The 6,316-nt window shown below is 42.0% G+C and overlaps 1 long non-coding RNA gene across 1 annotated transcript; it reads right to left on the bottom strand.

Annotated features, from left to right (window-relative positions):
* Positions 1-4,202: 4,202 nt before the first annotated feature.
* Positions 4,203-5,665, bottom strand: LOC149030278 (uncharacterized). Its single transcript, XR_016172938.1, has 3 exons — positions 5,422-5,665; positions 4,922-5,142; positions 4,203-4,304 (listed from the first exon to the last, which is right to left on the bottom strand). It is a non-coding gene; the product is annotated as an uncharacterized LOC149030278 (long non-coding RNA).
* Between the last annotated feature and the right edge of the window lie 651 nt (positions 5,666-6,316).

The following is a 6,316-nucleotide window of genomic DNA, read 5'->3' on the forward strand; positions in this document are numbered from 1 at the left end:
TCCGGCACGGCCACCCCCCGCCCGGGCACCCACAACACCGCCGCCGGAAACCCCAAAAACCAAATCCGGCCGCCGGAAACCCCAAAAACCAAAATCCGGCCGCCGGAAACCCCAATAACCAAATCCGGCCGCCTGAAACCCCAAAAACCAACACCCAACACCACCTTCAACGCAGTAGAGTAGGTGTTCGCATCCACCAGAAACCCATTATCAAGATAGCCTTCATTGCATTGTCGCCGTAACTCCCATTGCAGTTGCTACCCGAACTCCCACCGTTCTCCATAGCAGTGGAGTCAAGATACCCATCTTCACCGTATCATCAAGAAAGTAACTCGATTCCCGGGTGGAATTAAGAAGTGAGGGGGGAGTATCCAACAACGAGTTTTTTGGACATGAGGCGAATCCCGATCGTGTAATCGGGTTTTGCGTTGATTGATCCGATAAGCTTGCCGCCCGTAATGAAGTAGTGAGAGATTAGGATAGTGCAACTGGTGACGATTATCTCAGTCGTTCAAACGTTGGCATCGAAGAGCTGCCATGCAAATCGGTTGGGTCGAAACCAATCGTTTCATTTCCATCTCCAGTTGTTCACACGCTTGGACCTTCAATTTTCTGAGCAGTTTCTTCACTTTCTGCTTGCATCCATCACAATCTATGTTCACCTTTAGAACACAAGTCTGTACAAATACCCAAACACAAACAAGAAGGAAAATAGGTTAACGATGCCATCATATACAGCAAGTAAAAGATGAGAAAAATTCATCTTTCCCTTCTTTAAACTTTCTGAAATCCGAATAGAAACCTTCAACAATTGCAATCAGAACCCTATAATAAAAAAAACACAACAAGAAACAGAAAAACAAATTTACAAAACACAAACAATGCTAGACACAGCAAGAAACAGAAAAAGAAAAAACAAAACAAAAGCAAAGTTAGAAGAACTTACTGCATCAAGCTTCTTCTGTTTCTTCCATTTCTCCGCTCTACTATATCTACGGTGAAACCCAATATAACTTGTTCAAAAGCTTGGCGATCAAACCCTAGAACATCGAAAACCAAACCACAACATTATCGTACGAGCTTCAAAACTCAGGCAGAAGAGAGACTGGATCTGCAGAAGCTTAAAGTCTTCATCTTTACTCATTTCTTCACTTCTCTGCTTAGGATCAAAGGTCTATACAATATTGAACGAGGAACAGAGAGACAAAACAGAAAGAGGGGAAAAGAAGAGAAATCAAGAAACACATATCAATCTCTAACTAAAAGCAGTGATGGCACTCACAGGCGCCAATTTCGGAGGTGAAGCAGGAAGTCTGGCAGTAAAGTTCCTGAGAGGTAATTCTTCGTTTCGATCATCATCGTCAACTCCTTCATCGAAATTGAGAGCGTAACTCAAAGGATCGTACTTGAAATCCGCAGAACGTCTACGACCTCTACCCATGCGAGAGATGAGATTCCGGCACTTTTCTTTAAATTCTGGGAATTCATATCACTCTGCGCAAAAAGAGGGAACCCAATACCGCCGGAAACCCAAAACCTCCTTCACCTTCTTCTTCTTGGATTTCGTCTCCTCCTCCTCATTGTGATTGGTGGTCACAATCACTTTCTCCGCAACTAGGTAAGCCGAGTAAAAACCGACACCAAATTGACCGATCATGCTCGCATCAGCGCCAGCCTGAAGGCCTCCATCAACTCTTTGGTGCAGGAGTTAACGAACAAGTAAAGAACGACAAAGGGTTCGAAGCGGCGCGAGGTGAGAATCGTGAGATGAGTTTAGGGTTTAAAGGGTTCGATTTGGGTATTTAGCATTTAGGGTTGTGAGAGACTTAAGTTTACCGATTTTGCTTCAGTCCAGCGGGCCGTTGGATCAAAATCCAAACGATCTCAACCGTTTGTTCACTTTTAAGAGGTTAAATGTAGGGAAAATTACTAGATTAACCATTATTAGCTTTACTTTTACAGTGTTCTACATTTGGTATACCTACTCTGTCCTTCAAATCGACGAAAACATTAACGTTTTTGTTGAACAGGTTGCACCGATCGGACCTTCTTTCTCCGAAATAGTAGAACTGCTCGACCAAGATTATAAGGATAAAGAAATGGTGGATAAATAAATGGTGGATAAAAGATTTCAATCAGTTCAGTATTGATGGATGGTAAGCATTTTTCGTTTTCAATTTTTCCTTTGTTGGTTAACTTTGTTCCAATCCATCCACCCCTCCTTTTTTTCCCCTTCCTCTTCTTCTTCTTCCTCTTCTTTGCTCTCACTACACCCAGAACCGGATTGCTCATGCAAATCAGGTAGGTATCATTTTCTTCTTTTGGTTACTAACGATTACTTTTCTTCCTATTTTCATTAAACATATTGAACCTTCTTTCTTTTCTATTAAGTGTTTTGTTAGTTTTCTATCTGTTGTTCATTCTCGAGCTTCGCATTCAATGGTTTTGCTGCTTAATCAAAAACAAATTAAAAAGATACATTTGTATCTTCTAATGTTGTTTGTTACTTGTTAGCAATACAAACAACATGCATGTAAACAACAACAAAGGAAGTAGAAAGCCATTTATTACTCAGACAAAAGGAACAAAGACAGTAATCACTGAATCCTGAACGTGGATGAATGAACCCTCTAATTTGGAGGCTTTGGGTTCTGAAGCTCTGGAAGTTATCTAACCGTTGCCTCTAGAATTGAGTCAAAGATGGATAAACTTATCAAGCTAAGTGCCACTGTCCCTGCACCAGTGGTCTAGCAGTAGAATAGTACCCTGCCAAGTAAATATAGCAGTATAGGGCTTCTGAAATAGTTGTATAAACATAACAGCAGTTTCCTGCCAATATATAGTGTTTGTCTATAGACTAGCTAGTTTCATGTCTACCTTGCTCATCATTAAGTCCTCTTCACAACCACGAAAAGAAAACTTATCACTTTATGGGTGAATTTGTTGGTTCGTTAGCTTCATATTGGTTGTATTACTAATTTATGTCTAATGATTATTGTTTTTCTACAGGAACTTTTCCTTGCAATATCATTTTTAGGGAGGTTGCTTACTAAGAACACTCAAAATGGTAAGCTGATTAATTCTCACCTGCATCGGTAATTTTGTTTCTGTAATTTAAGTCGCTGATTGGTATCTTTCAGAAGTTATGTTGAGTCCTGCTGCTACTTTGTTTTCTTATCTTGTATTTTGAACTTGTCAGGGGGAGAAAACCTTTGAGCAGAGAAAGGAGCCAGAGGGTGCAGTCCTGCAGTTTTTTTTTGGTGGGGAGGGGGGGTGTTGACAGGAAGGACCAAATCTATGTGAGACCCGGGGAGAGGGGGAGGGAGGGGACCAAGTAACGTTAGAGATGAACAAAGAGAGCATCCTGGCCTTGGAAATATGGGAACCGTAGAGCTGGCGACAACCTAGGATGTTGTAGACCATGCCCAAATGGTGCCAAGGATCAAGCAAGAGACAGTTATGTTTGTATCTATTTAACTCACTAGTGTAATAATGGCCTTGGAAATAAGGGAACCATAGAGCTGGCGAGGACCTAGGATGTTGTAGAGCACGCCCAAATGGTGCCAAGGATCAACCAACAGACTGTTATGTTTGTATCTATTTAACTCACTGGTGTCATTATGGAATTCCAATGAAGAGTTTCTAGAGATCTGATCCTATAACCCTTGTGTCCAGCACTTGAACCGGAGTGAACCTCAACTTAAGCAGATGGGGGCTTTTTGCTTCTTTTTTTTCCTGCACTGTTGCTGCTTTATCTACGCAAGCTTAAGGCTATCATAAATGTAACTATTTAATTAAAAAAAATATATGGAAACACGATAATCCTTGTTTGAAGTTGAAGGTGAAATGTTAATAGTCTCACTAACAAGATTTATATGTTCATTGACTAAGTTAAACTCCCTTCAATTTGGTATTGGCAGTAAAGATCCTACTTCGTCCTTTGAAAGGTGGAAGATGCTTGAAAAAGAAGTGATTGAACCTCGAAATGTTGAACGACAGCATATACCCTAAACCCTAAAGCATGGAAAGACAATTGAACACAGTGAACTACTTTTACTGAAATACTTGAGAGATCAATTTGAAGAAAATGCAGATAGTATTACTCCAACTCCCAAGATTTACACAATAAACCACATACGATGGTAGAAAAAAAGGCATAAACCGCACATATATTAATAACATCAACTACATAATTGCAAATACAACGTCTTCATCTGAGACTCCGATGCATTTGACAATGTGTAACTCTTGGTCCTTCCATTGGGTTGACATGTTAAGTTCAGCTGGTTTCCATTTTGAGTAGACTGCAAAAACAGGTAGAATTATGTCAAGAAAAATTGTATATTTTGAAAATAAATACAACAAAAAAATTTCCCTAACCCACCTCATACCCTACGCCACCTCATACCCTAAGCCACCTCATACCCTAAACCTTAATACCCTAAACCACCTCATACCCTACGCCACCCCATACCCTACGCCACCCCATACCCTACGCCACCCCATACCCTAAGCCACCTGCAACACCGCCGGCACACCCCCAACACCGCCGGCACACCCCCAACATCGCCGGCACACCCCCACCACCGCCGGCAGCCCTAAATTTGCCGGCGGCACCAACATCGCCGGCACACCTGCAACACCGCCGGAAAACCTACTACACCACCTTCAAGACCGCCGGAACCCCAAAACCACCTTCATGGCGCCGGAAGCACAACCCAAGAAGCCGGCAGCCTGCAACCGGAACCCCAAAACCATCTTTTCCATGAATTATGCATTCCCTCTCACGTTTCTCTCTTGTAAATGCTAAAACCACTCAAACACATCGCCTTATACACAAAGGATTCTGCATGTGGAAAATCATTATCGGTTTCCTCTATTCACCAACACTAATGATATAATCTTTGGCGCAAAAAGATACCTTCACCAGCATCATCTTGCTTCCTAAACAACGAAACCCTCGAAGAAGCTGCAGCAGCAGCACAGCCTGGCCTTCTTTGTGGCGCTTCTCTTTCCTTCCCCGTTATTTTTCTTTTCTAAGCTCACAGAGATACTGATTGACAAGTGCAGCATCCCACTTTTGATTCCTTACAGTGTCCATTTCCTCAGGAAGACATTTTGCGACCCTAAAAATCAAATCATCTGCAAGGAAGTTCATCATGGACAGTACGGTAAAATATTTGGGAAGACCAGTAACAAAAACAAAATAAGAAGCAAACAACTACAACTTTTAAAACCTGAGTTCAGCATCTGAACTCGAAGACTGCAGATCTGGAAAGAAAATTTTCAGATCTGAATCTAGGATGAAATCTAGAGAAAAGGCGTGCCCAACAAGATGCTTGAAAATAAAGAAAGAAGCGAAAAAAAACCCTCAACCGAAAGGAAAACCAGATCAGATGAGAGATCTGTGCTCATTCGCACCTGCTTGTTAACTTCAACACCGATGGCTCGTTTGGTGACGTTCCAGACCTTGCCACTGCCGCCATGGTAGATCTTGTGAGGCAAACCCTTATGAATCACTCCATCAACCTTCATATCAACGTAATCACAAATCCTAAAGGTCCTCGGGTAAGTAGTCAAAGCGATGTAACCCTTCTTCCTTGAAGGGACGAACAAACAAATCTCTACTTCGAGATCTCATACCATCACCTGCCGGCATCTTGTCCTCTTCTCTTCACTCCGCACCAGGAACGACAAAAGGAGACGAAGTGATTAGCACGCACCAATCCAAACACCGTTCTTCCCCTCTCTCTCTCTCTCCCTCTCTCTCTCTCTCCTCCGACCGCCGGCTACTGACGAACCTGTTGAGACCAAACTTAAACTCTAACCCTATTTAACAGAAGCTTCTCTCTCGACTGTTCAGCGAACCGTCCGATAAAGCGTAAAAAAATCGTCACCCTTAATTCTTCATTGTGCTTTTATGTGACTTGAGTTACGATTTTTATTTCATTGGGTTTAATTTTCAAATCGTCACCAAACTTAAACTCCTGCTGCTGCCGACCCTGGAGATATTGCCACGTTTACAAAAGGGCAATCCAACGGTGTGCCATAAAAAACTAGGGATTTAATTGTAAATAGAAATTGACGGAGGAGAAGAGATTGAAGGGAAGATAGAATAGGTAGCTGGACCCCTCACAACATCATGTGCTTGTTGTCAGGCATTTCATGGGAAGATTAAGCCCTTGTTACTTAAAGCTCCAAAACTTCTAACCAGTCTTAACATTAAGCTAGTCAGAAGTCCATTAGGTTCTTCCTATTAACTAATGACAACTTGAATTTCACAGAGGCCTTACCTCACAGAACTTCTATGTGAGAA

Source organism: Hakea prostrata, chromosome 1, assembly GCF_041222555.1.
Source record: "Hakea prostrata isolate BN-2017 chromosome 1, UWA_Hpros_2, whole genome shotgun sequence".
NCBI lineage: Eukaryota > Viridiplantae > Streptophyta > Magnoliopsida > Proteales > Proteaceae > Hakea > Hakea prostrata.